This window comes from Aegilops tauschii, chromosome 1 (assembly GCF_002575655.3).
Source record: "Aegilops tauschii subsp. strangulata cultivar AL8/78 chromosome 1, Aet v6.0, whole genome shotgun sequence".
NCBI lineage: Eukaryota > Viridiplantae > Streptophyta > Magnoliopsida > Poales > Poaceae > Aegilops > Aegilops tauschii.
Window position 1 is genome coordinate 196,207,252 of NC_053035.3, and position 11,624 is coordinate 196,218,875.

At 43.3% G+C, this 11,624-nt stretch overlaps 1 pseudogene; it reads right to left on the minus strand.

The window, feature by feature from the left end:
* Positions 1-9,760: 9,760 nt before the first annotated feature.
* Positions 9,761-11,624, minus strand: part of LOC141042425 (ATP synthase subunit 9, mitochondrial-like) — a 3,062-nt pseudogene continuing 1,198 nt past the window's right edge.

Sequence of the window (11,624 nt, forward strand, 5' to 3'; positions counted from 1 at the left end):
TTTATGCTTATCCTCCTTTCCTGAGTTTCGCATGTGTTCTCTGTAGATGCCGAGTAGCAGCGACAACACTCATTCAGGCCATGTATCTTCATCTGATTCGGATAACCCTAGGTCTTTAGCAGATTGTGAGGGATCAAGTAGTCTTGAACGGGATAGAGCTGCAGCAATTACCCTTCCGGTCAGGACACGGAGGAATGCTCCAAGGAAGCCCACACACCAGCCTAAAGGTGTATATGAAGTAACCGAGATTGATTTAAAGTCCTGGGCTCAAACTAAACCAGATAAAGCACGCATGAGGTTCAGGAGTGTGTGTGGATTTGTTGGCAGGGCAAGGCTCAACATCCATCTGCCGGGTTTTCGGAAGGCTGACACATAAACACGGCGAAGGATAGTCCGGGAGATCATGGATCACTTCAACGTTCCAGAGCAGTGCAGAATGCAGGTGGAACACGCTGCACTGAAGAAGGCTAGGTATGATTGGAGAAACTGGAAGCACGTGATGTACAAGAAGTACTTGAGTGAAGGCAAGGACCCAATCCCAGCATACCCCCAAATTACAAAGGCAGACTGGGTAGAATTCAAAAGGGTCATGGCAACTCCAGAGTTTGCTGCGAAGAGTTTCAAGCAATCGGAACTTTAGAAGACGAACATAGACCCCCACCGTATGGGTGTAGCAGGATACTACGACATAAAACTGATATGGGAACAGGAGGACAAAGAAGCAGTACCGGCGGGTGGGAATCCGGCCTTTAGTGAAATCAAGGGCGAACGCACCAGAGACTACTTGCGGGCACGTGCAAAGAGGCATGATGACAGAACTTATTACTTTGAAAATGCACGTGATGCCAAACTGTATGAAGTGATGGTAGAGGCTTCCAAGATCCCTGGAAGGTTCTACAGGAACTCAGGGCCATGTGACATTCTGTCCATTGCTCTGGACACAAAAGAGCCCCCTGGCCGTGCAAGTGGTATAGGTGTTAATGTCCCACACAAGAGGGCTTTCACACTCAGCAAAGAAGAGAGGCTCACTAGGAAAAAACCAAGGAGTGAAATGAAGCAGAATGCATTGTTTGAAAAGTTGAAGAAGGAGATTTATCCGGTTGTTCAAAAGAATGTTGAGGAGTCAATGATGATGCAAAAGACACTAACACTGACAGATAGCCAGCAGATGGGAGGGGAGGTGGGCATGGATGATGCTGCTTATTGCGCGACAACACTGCACAAGAGTAGCTGTGCATCAGCTGACCCCGGCGACACTGAGACTGCAGCTGCTCGTGATGATGCTATATCTGATCTATCTGGAATGAAAGACAAACTGAAGGGCGTGCTTACACATTATGAAGGTACAACTAAATGTGCAACAGCCTGGGTTTGCCCACCCTTCTTGGAAGATGGACTCTTCTTGGACAATGTGCCATTGAAGCCGGGCTGTGTGAAGTGCTACGTGACTGAAGTAAAGCCTGGATTCAATGAATTTTCCCTGAAGAATGTCCTAGGAGACTGCGATGAGAAAAGGACCTTGGGAGAAACATGTTACATCACATCCAGTGGCCACGAAAGGAAATAAAGTTCATAGATGAGATTCCTAAAGCCCCGCCAAGAGCAACCACTGTCTCCCCTCAACCGGTGACGCTCTCCTTGCCAGAGCAGCTCTCGCGGGCTGATGCATCAACCTGTGATTAGCCGGACCGACTCTGTGGCGTACAGGCCATGTCATCCTCCACCCCAAAGTAGCCAGTGGCAAGGCCTACAACTACTGATGACGCACCACTGGTTCAGATGCCGGCCGCTGAAGCAGCGGGGGGAGACCCAGCTACAGCACATGCTCAGCAGACCAACCTGGTGGAACAGACTGCTAAGCAGTCTGATGCTTTGGAACCGCTTGCTAAGCAGTCTGTAGGTCCAGAACCGACTGCTCGTCAGTTCGTCGGTCCGCAGGCGCGTGATCAGCATACCAATGCATCAGCACTTCCTGCTCAGCAAACCAACGCGTTGGATCGGCCTCCTCAGCACACCGACAAGTTGGCACCACCTGCGCAGCAACCCGACATAGCTTCAACGCATGGTCAGCGGTCTGATGCCTCTACTTCTACAGCCTAGCAATCCATCACAGCAGCACCGCCAGCTCAGCGGTCGGGCATAGATAAACCGTCTGCTAAGCAGTCCGTCCAAGCTTCACCGTCTGCTCGGCAGTCTATCGTGCAAGCAACCAGACGTTCTGCCAGAAATGCTTCAAGTACCAAGAAGGAAGTGGCCAAAAAGGCTACACCCACGACCACGAGGAAGCACAGCGGGAGAGTGAAGAGGAAAGAGAACGATTGCCTCTTACTTAAAGCACTCATCGCCCAGAACCAAATTAACAGCAGATTGTTTGAATCGGGGAGTAATATTATTTCTGACGCCATGGGTGATGAAGAAGTATGTTTGTTGCTTGCTAAAAATAAAGCAGGCGTACTTGAAGCACGCAATTACGTCCATGGCTAGCCATTTCTTGTTGGCGAATACTTTGATGAGTGCAGCTCCAGTTGCCGCGAGTTACATCAATATTGCATGGATCAAATGTCAGAAGGTCATCACCATTTGCTAGTCCACTACAACAGAGATCATTTCCGACACGATGCTGGTTCCATCATTGTGAGTTTCGAGGACTTACATCTCTTCTTCAACTTCAACGTGCTCGATGCCACTCTTGTTACATGTGTGATTTTGTAAGTACTTAACAAACTTTGATCAACTTCTCCATACAAGGCTGTAAATGATAAACAGCTAACTGCATTTTATTCCTCTCAGGGATTGAACACGCAGAGAAGACAAAGTGAGAGTGTGTATTTCATAAATCCTGCATTAGCAAATGGCACAACATTACATGAAAAGGACCGACGGGACTGGGCCGTTAGCACGGTCGTCCGTATCTTCGAAAACACGTCCCATGCAGAATCATTTCTCTGGCCATATCATGAATGGTAAGTCAAGTAAACAACCATGCATACACTGATTGTCTTTCATATTTCGACATCATTCGTAAGTTCATGGCTTTCTTAATATGTAGCAATCACTGGATATTGGTATTCATTCTTCCAAACAAGAACACAGTTTACTACATCGATTCTCTCAGAGAGTCAACAAACGCTCAGGATCTGACGCATCTTCAGCAATTCTTGGATAGGTATTGAATTCTATGATGTTGAAATTAATTTGCATTCATATCTGGTTCAATAATTGATCTTGTCAAAATTCATCATCATTTGCAGTGTGCTCGCATTGTCGGAAACTAAAACAGGGAACCTGTTCAAGAGGAAACTACCTCTGCAGCATGAGATCGTTTCTCCGGTAACACACCGAAATCCATTATTTTCGGAAAATTTATCCAACAGTCTGCAAATACCTTTCCTTACGCTAGTCAAATGTTCAAGCTTCTAAATAAACCTCTTTCTATTTTGTCCAAAGAAAAAATAATACCGGTTAGGTTATTCCTAACAGAACAAATACATGACTAATTTTGTACAAAAAATTTCAGTGTCCTCAGCAAGAAGCAGGGACCAACCTTTGTGGATACTATGTTTGCAGACACATGATCTCCATCTGCAAATCTCCTGGTAGTTGTGACGATCCCCGCGAATTAGTACCAGTAAGTCTATCTTAATTAATATCTTCTACTCCACTCATATGGCACATTCTGATCTTAAAAATACTGCAGCTCATCTTAAAACCGAGGACCCCTGAACCGCTCCTGGCTGGTGAATTGCTGATGGTTTGGAGATTTATCAGCGACTTCTTCCTGCATCACTACATCAATCCCACTGGTGATAATGAAGATTTCAGCATGCGTTCTCTTGAAACATTGAGTAAGAGTTAGCCGCTAAACATATAACGCATGGATCCATTGTTTTCCATCTAATGAGGTCTTCATATTGCATACACTATGATTAATTATGTAATGCATATATGTGTGGACAAATCATTGGAATTTAGCTACCATATGTTCAGTTGCAATTGTTGCGGAATCTGATGAATGTTCTTCCTGTGGACACTATTTGTTCCATTGAATATTGTGGCGAATTTGCCTTTTGCGTGCCGATTCAAAATGGGATATTTTTGTTTATTTGTTCAATTGAATATTGTGGCGAATTTGCCTTTTGTGTGCCGATTAAAAATGGGATATTTTTGTTTTAACCTAGCAATTGCTTCGCACACAGTTCAACTAAATGAGTGTGTGCGATCCACATCGGAAAGCATACGTCAATCGTAGCGGAACCGTCGGTGATACACAACAGATCGCAAACAATTTGCAGCGCTACTACGTGTCCATAGGTTCTCCGGAACTGTTTGTGATATCGCGTTATCGCACACGAGAACTGGGAGTAAACCGTGCCCAATGCAAAATACAATCCCAGTCGTATTTTTTTTCAGGAAACGTGTGGGATCCCAAACGAAAAGCACACCTCTCTTGCGGCAACCGTCGGTGATACCTAACAAATCACAAAGGGTCTGCAACACTTGTATGTGTGCGAAGGGGCTCTGATACGTCTCCAACGTATCTATAATTTTTTATTGTTCCATGCTATTATATTATCTGTTTTGGATGTTTAATGGGCTTTAATATGCTCTTTTATATTATTTTTGGGACTATCCTATTAACCGAAGGCCCAGTGCAAATTGCTGTTTTTTTGCCTATTTTAGTGTTTCGCAGAAAAGGAATATCAAACGGAATCCAAACAGATCGAAACCTTCGCGAGGATCTTTCTTGGAACAAACACAACCCAGGAGACTTGGAGTGGAAGTCAAGGAAGCAAGGAGGCGGCCACGAGGCAGGAGGGCGCGCCCAGGGGGGTAGGCGCGCCCCCCACCCTCGTGGCCCCTCGTAGCTCCACCGACCTACTTCATTCGCCTATATATACTCTTATACCCTGAAAACATCCAGAGGAGCCACGAAACCACTTTTCCACCGCCGCAACCTTCTGTACCCGTGAGATCCCATCTTGGGGCCTTTTCTGGCGATCTGCCAGAGGGGGATTTGATCACGGAGGGCTTCTACATCAACACCATAGCCTCTTCGATGATGTGTGAGTAGTTTACCACATACCTTCGGGTCCATAGTTATTAGCTAGATGGCTTCTTCTCTCTCTTTGGATCTCAATACAATGTTCTCCTCGATCTTCTTGGAGATCTATTCGATGTAATTCTTTTTGCGGTGTGTTTGCCGAGATCCGATGAATTGTGGGTTTATGATCGAGATTATCTATGAACAATATTTGATTCTTCTCTGAATTCTTATATGCATGATTTAATATCTTTGCAAGTCTCTTTGAATTATCGGTTTAGTCTGGCCTACTAGATTGATCTTTCTTGCTATGGGAGAAGTGCTTAGCTTTGGGTTCAATCTTGCAGTGCTTGATCCCAGTGACATAAAGGGAAATGACACGTATTGTATTGTTGCCATCGAGGATAAGAAGATGGGGTTTATGTCATATTGCTTGAGTTTATCCCTCTACATCATGTCATCTTGCCTAATGCGTTACTCCGTTCTTATGAACTTAATACTCTACATGCATGCTTGATAGCGGTCGATGTGTGGAGTAATAGTAGTAGATGCAGAATTGTTTCAGTCTACTTGACACGGACGTGGTTCCTATGTTCATGATTATGCCTAGATATTCTCATAACTATGCACTTTTCTATCAATTGCTCGGTAGTAATTTGTTCACCCACCGTAATATATGCTATCTTGAGAGAAGCCACTAGTGAAACCTATGGCCCCCGGGTCTATTTTACATCATATTAGTTTCCCGTCAACTAGCTATTGCTGTTGCCGTTTATTTTGCAATCTTTATTTTCCAATCTATACAACAAAAATACCAAAAATATTTATCTTATTATCTTTATCAGATCTCACTTTTGCAAGTGGCCGTGCAGGGATTGACAACCCCTTTATCGCGTTGGTTGCAAGGTTCTTGATTGTTTGTGCAGGCACTAGGCGATTTTCGTGTAGTCTCCTACTGGATTGATACCTTGTTTCTCAAAAACTGAGGGAAATACTTGCGCTACTTTGCTGCATCACCCTTTCCTCTTCAAGGGAAAACCAACGCATGCTCAAGAGGTAGCAAGAAGGATTTCTGGCGCCGTTGCCAGGGAGATCTACGCACAAGTCAAGACATACCAAGTACCCATCACAAACTCTTCTCCCTCACATTACATTATTTGCAATTTTCCTCTCGTTTTCCTCTCCCCCACTTCACCCTTGCCGTTTTATTCGCCCTCCTTCCGTTCAATCTTGTGTTACCATGTGCCTTATTTTTGCTTGCATCTTTTCTTGCTAAAAGTTTATGGATCCTCATCCCCTTGCTAATCTTTTTAAGAGATCCAATTATGATGAACCAATTTCTAGTGATTTGAGTGCACTAGATTATCTTTATGAGGTTTTGCTTGAAATTCGTGAATCTGAAAATTGTGATGAAGAAATTTATGAATAGATTCACGATAGCTCCTTGAATAAAAAGCATGATTGTAATGATTTTACTATAAATTCTCTTGATGTCAATTGTGCTAATAATATGCAAAACCCTAAGCTTGGGGATGCTAGTTTTGCTATGTCTACTACTTGTTGCAATGATCATGATTGGGGTGATTCTTCTTATGATCTTGAAAATTTATTTAAGCCCCATGATGAATATGAGATTGATAATAGTGTTTGCAATAATATTGAAAGTGGGTTTGGAAGAGTGTCAACTTTAGATCCCACATTTTTGGAGAATGTTCAATCTTATGGTATTTTTGATAAAAGTGGGTTTGGAGAGGTCATGACTTTAGTTAATGATAATCCCACTATTTTGGAAGAGTGTCAACTTCGCATGCATGTGGATCGTGTTGATAATATGTTATGTGATAGCTATTTTTTTTGAATTTGCCTATGATCGTACATGTAATTATTATGACAGAGGAAAATATGGTTGTAGAAATTTTTGTCTTACTAAATTACCTCTCGTCATGTTGAGATTGCTATCGTCTCGTTCTTCTTCCTTGCATGTGCTAATTTTTGCTTGCTATGATAATTTGTTTGCTTATAAAATGCCTATGCATAGGAAGTATGTTAGATTTAGATGTGTTTATCACATGTTCTATGATGCTCTCTTTGTGCTTTAATTCTTGTCTTTGATGTGAGCATCATTAAATTTATCTATGCCTAGCTAGGGGCGTTAAACGATAGCGCTTGTTGGGAGGCAACCCAATTTTATTTTTGTTCCTTGTTTTTTGGTTCTGTTTAGTAATAAATATTTGATCTAGCCTCTGGTTAGATGTGGTTTTATATTTTAGTTAGTGTTTATGTCAAGTAGAACCAATAGGATCTTCTTGGGTGATAGTTGTTTGATCTTGCTGAAAAAGACAAAAATTTTGTGCTCATGAATATAAATGTTAAAATTCACCAGAACGTGATAAAATACCAATTTGTTTTGCAGTAGATCAGTATACAAATTATCCAGGTTTTCCTAATTTTCAGAATTTTTGGAGTTCCAGAAGTATTCGTACAAATCAGATTGCTACAAACTGTTCTGTTTTTGATAGATTCTGTTTTTCGTGTGTTGTTTGCTTATTTTGATGAATCTATGGCTAGTATCGGGGGCTATGAACCATAGAGAAGTTGGAATACAGTAGATTTAACACCAATATAAATAAAGAATGAGTTCATTATAGTACCTTAAAGTGGTGGTTTGTGAGTTCTTTATGACAACCGAAAGACTAAGCTTGGGGATGCCTAGAAGGCATTCCCTCTTTCTTCTTCCTCTATCGGTAACTTTACTTGAGGCTATATTTTTATTCACCACATGATATGTGTTTTGCTTGGAGCGTCTTTTATCATTTGAGTCTTTCCTTTTTAGTTTACCACAATCATCCTTGCTGTACACACGTTTTGGGAGAGACACACATGAATCGGTATAAATGCTTGACCTACTAGCTGACCCAAGATATGTGTTTTGCTTGGAGCGTCTTTTATGATTTGAGTCTTTCCTTTTTAGTTTACCACAATCATCCTTGCTGTACACACCTTTTGGGAGAGACACCTTTTTCATGGGCCAATGCTTCTTTTAGACCTAGAACCCAGACCAGAACATGGAAATGGTTACAAGGCATCGAACGGCACTTGTCCTATCATACCTTCTCTTGTGGCTTTAGACTGTGTATATACTTGACCTTGCCAAGCAGAAGAAGCAGAAGCCCTATTGGAATCCGAGTCAGTGTCATTGTTGTTACAGTTTCCCCTTTTGGTAAAGGTTGGGTTGAAGGGATTGGGATTGGCTTATCGAGATGTGCGTGTATCTCATATCGTTCTAGTGACTCCGCTTTCCTGACCAGGGAACTGCTATCTCAAGGATAGTCAAGTCCCGGATTCGAAAGTCGACATGATACGCTTGATTGGTCTGGCATCGCCAGTTTCGCATGATCACTTATGCTATTTCGAGAACATAACCTGGCCCATGGGGAAGAAGTAGTAGCCAATGTCGAAACTACTTGCTTGCTTTTACTTTCCGACGCCAATGCCAACAAGTGCTTTCCTGCTCGAGAATGAGTACATATGCTTTCTCCGATGCTTGCTCTTGTTACGAGCTTCTACCCAACCGATTAGCCCAGAGCACTAATACGCTTTCTTTCCTCGAACAAGTACCTTTCCTTCGAACAAGAATGCCAACTGCTTCCTTCCAACAATCCAATACGAATACGAATGTACGAATGACAGGCCATTCCCCGGAGTAGAGTAGAAATGAATTCATTCACATATGCTAGAAACCAGAGCCTGAGCTATGAACCGATCTAAGAGCGGACAAGCAAGCCTATTCCTGTTGTTTTGGGTGGCAGATTCCATATGTTATTTCTCATTGCGAATACAGATTCTTCTTGTACCGTAGTAGCTCGACTGCTTTCCTGACTTGACTCGATAACTGCTTTCGCTTCCCCAATCCCAGAGCATCCAAGAGATTCGTTTCCACACGCCTGATCCGCAGTTCGATTCGTGCCGGTGCCGGCAAGAGATCATTTTCCTGTTGGGCAAGGGATTTGATAGCTAGAAAAACAAGTGGCGGATTTGATTCTTTCTTTGATAGCAGAACGGGATATTCCACTCTTTTAGATGCGCACCGCACTTCATCAGTAGAAAATCCCGGCGCCTAAAACCCAAGCTCAAAACCACCCTTCCTTTACTTGGATCGGCATACATATCTTATCTCGTAAGAAACCGGGGAATATTGATTTCGAGTAAGCATCGTATCCTGATCCTGCTATTGATGTAGATTTAGCCACACCAGCACCTGAGCCCGCAACTGCTGCCTCTGTAATCGAGGAATATCCCGTCCCAGATTTGCCCAAAAGTATTATGGGATATCTATTATTATTGGCAACTTGTTTAGTTCCCGCAGAAAGAGATGCATCATAGTATCCCTCGGGCATGGGCCAACCACCAAGGCCAGGAACTAGAACAACTCGATACTTTCCACCATCCACAACCCTTGATTTCTCATATTTGTGCAACGGCTGTTCTGGCACTATTCTCCGATTTCCACCCATTGTTAACATTCTATATACCTTGCCCCCACCTCCCAACTTCATCACACCCGCCTTTTTAACATTGTTTTGAAACAAAGGAAACATGCAACTGCCCGAACTTTCCCACTTATATAACCCACCACTTAATTAATGCGCGACCTGATGCGGGTCATATTGGATGATCAGCGAACCTAATTATATTCACCTGTAGCCAATGACCAATACATAATCTCAGAATCCTCACCCAGCTCGGTTGATTAGATCTCCCTTTAATTCATATATGCTACTTCCGGTCCGGGCATAAGTGGAAACCCATTGATCTCGGGATCAGGACTCGAACTTAGAAGCTCTTCCTCTTTTAGCAACCGGATTGCTCCTCGCAATAAATATGGCTCAGGTGTTGGATCAATAGCTCCTGTTTAGGAAGGATGTCATGGGCCCCCAAGCATCCCCTTAAATATGGTGAATGAAGAGAATTGGACCAGTCCTTGAATAGGAATGATGGGTATCCTTGTCATAGGGCTATGTTTCTGTCAGAGTCTAGTGGCACCCTTTAAAGTAGTCTGGCTGGATTGCTGCTGAATAGCTTGATGGGTCAGGGCAGATTGATAGGGAAAGAACCCTCGCCATCTGGAATCACTATCTTCCATGGATGTTCTCGTTCTCCTTCTCTCATTTCTGTGATCGTATAAGCTAGATAGGCTTCTGTAGTTTCCTGGTTGCTGGGTTCCATTTTTCTTTGCTTGCTGCATATCTCACTCAATCCCTTGCTTTCGAGAATAGCATTTCCCTAGCGCTAGTTGTGGGTCAGAGTTGACAGATCAGAAGTAGAATACTTGACTTCTCTAAGATACCGGGAGGGAACAGAACAGTCATGCAGAAGAGAGAAGCAGGTGAGGATGGGACCCGGAAATGCATTCGATTTTCTCGAGTGAAGTAGTTGAAAATGTACCACCCTTTACGGGATCTTCTCTGGTGCGCCAACCCTAGAATGTCATATTATGATGGCGCTGGAACTGGATCACTCCACTCCAGAGGCAGGTAAGCTTGCTCCTTGCACTGGCACTGGCTTGCTTCGCCCAGATAGGGCTTCTGTTGGTCTCTCTTTTTCACTATCACTGAAATCCACCTCCTCACTAGAAAAATGAGAGCTGCTCTTTGGTAGTTTCGGTAGTCCCAAGTAAGCTATCGACTCTGGTGTCCAATCAGTTCTGAAGCCTGGCTTGTCATTGGAAAAGGTAGCAAAGAATATCGTATTAAGATGTCGGTAGTACAAAGCAAGCTACTTCGTCTGTTCACTCAATTGGCTCCCTAATCTTGCCTTTCAAAGAAAGGATAATGCGTGGGAGTGAAGCAGTTGACTACTGTGTCTTGAGGAGTTCTGTACCATACCCTGTGTGTCCGATCGAGTTCTGTGGTCTACGGCTGTATCCGACCAATTATCCAAGGCGTGGTCCACCTCTTTCTATGCTTCAATTTAGTGACGCAAGTAATGGTGGTGTTTGTTGTACTATAGGTACTGGGTTCGTTCTCTCGTTGTCAGTATGTATTGAACTACCGCAATACAGGACTAGTGGGCCCCCCGTCTATCTATTAGCCGTCTATCTATTAGACCTATCTAGAAGTAGAAGTTCGTTGCATTCCCGGAGATGTAGAATCGAGTGTTTAGCTTACCGGGCATTGTGCTAAGTTTGCATCCGAATCGAAATCTGGCGCTACTACTCAAACACGAAAGCTAGGGAAGGGAATAGAAGGGCAGGTAGATCAATGTGATGATAGCACCACGCCAGGCACCGAATACGAAAGCGAAACATCGTCGGTAACACTATGCGTTGTAGTCTCGCATTATCCACTGGATCCGCGGCTAACCATATATAATGCTCAATGCTATGCAAAAGCACTAAAGGGGAGATTGTCTTCTAACTAACTATATAAGTAATTTATATAACTAGATGATTCTCGTTCAAAAGATTCTTCTCATTATCATTATATAGAGAGGCGGAGGCGCGTAGCAATAAAAAAGCTTGCTTGTTGGGCTGATGAGGCTCGAGAAAGACTGTGAAGTGAAGATGCGCCATTACCGAAACCAT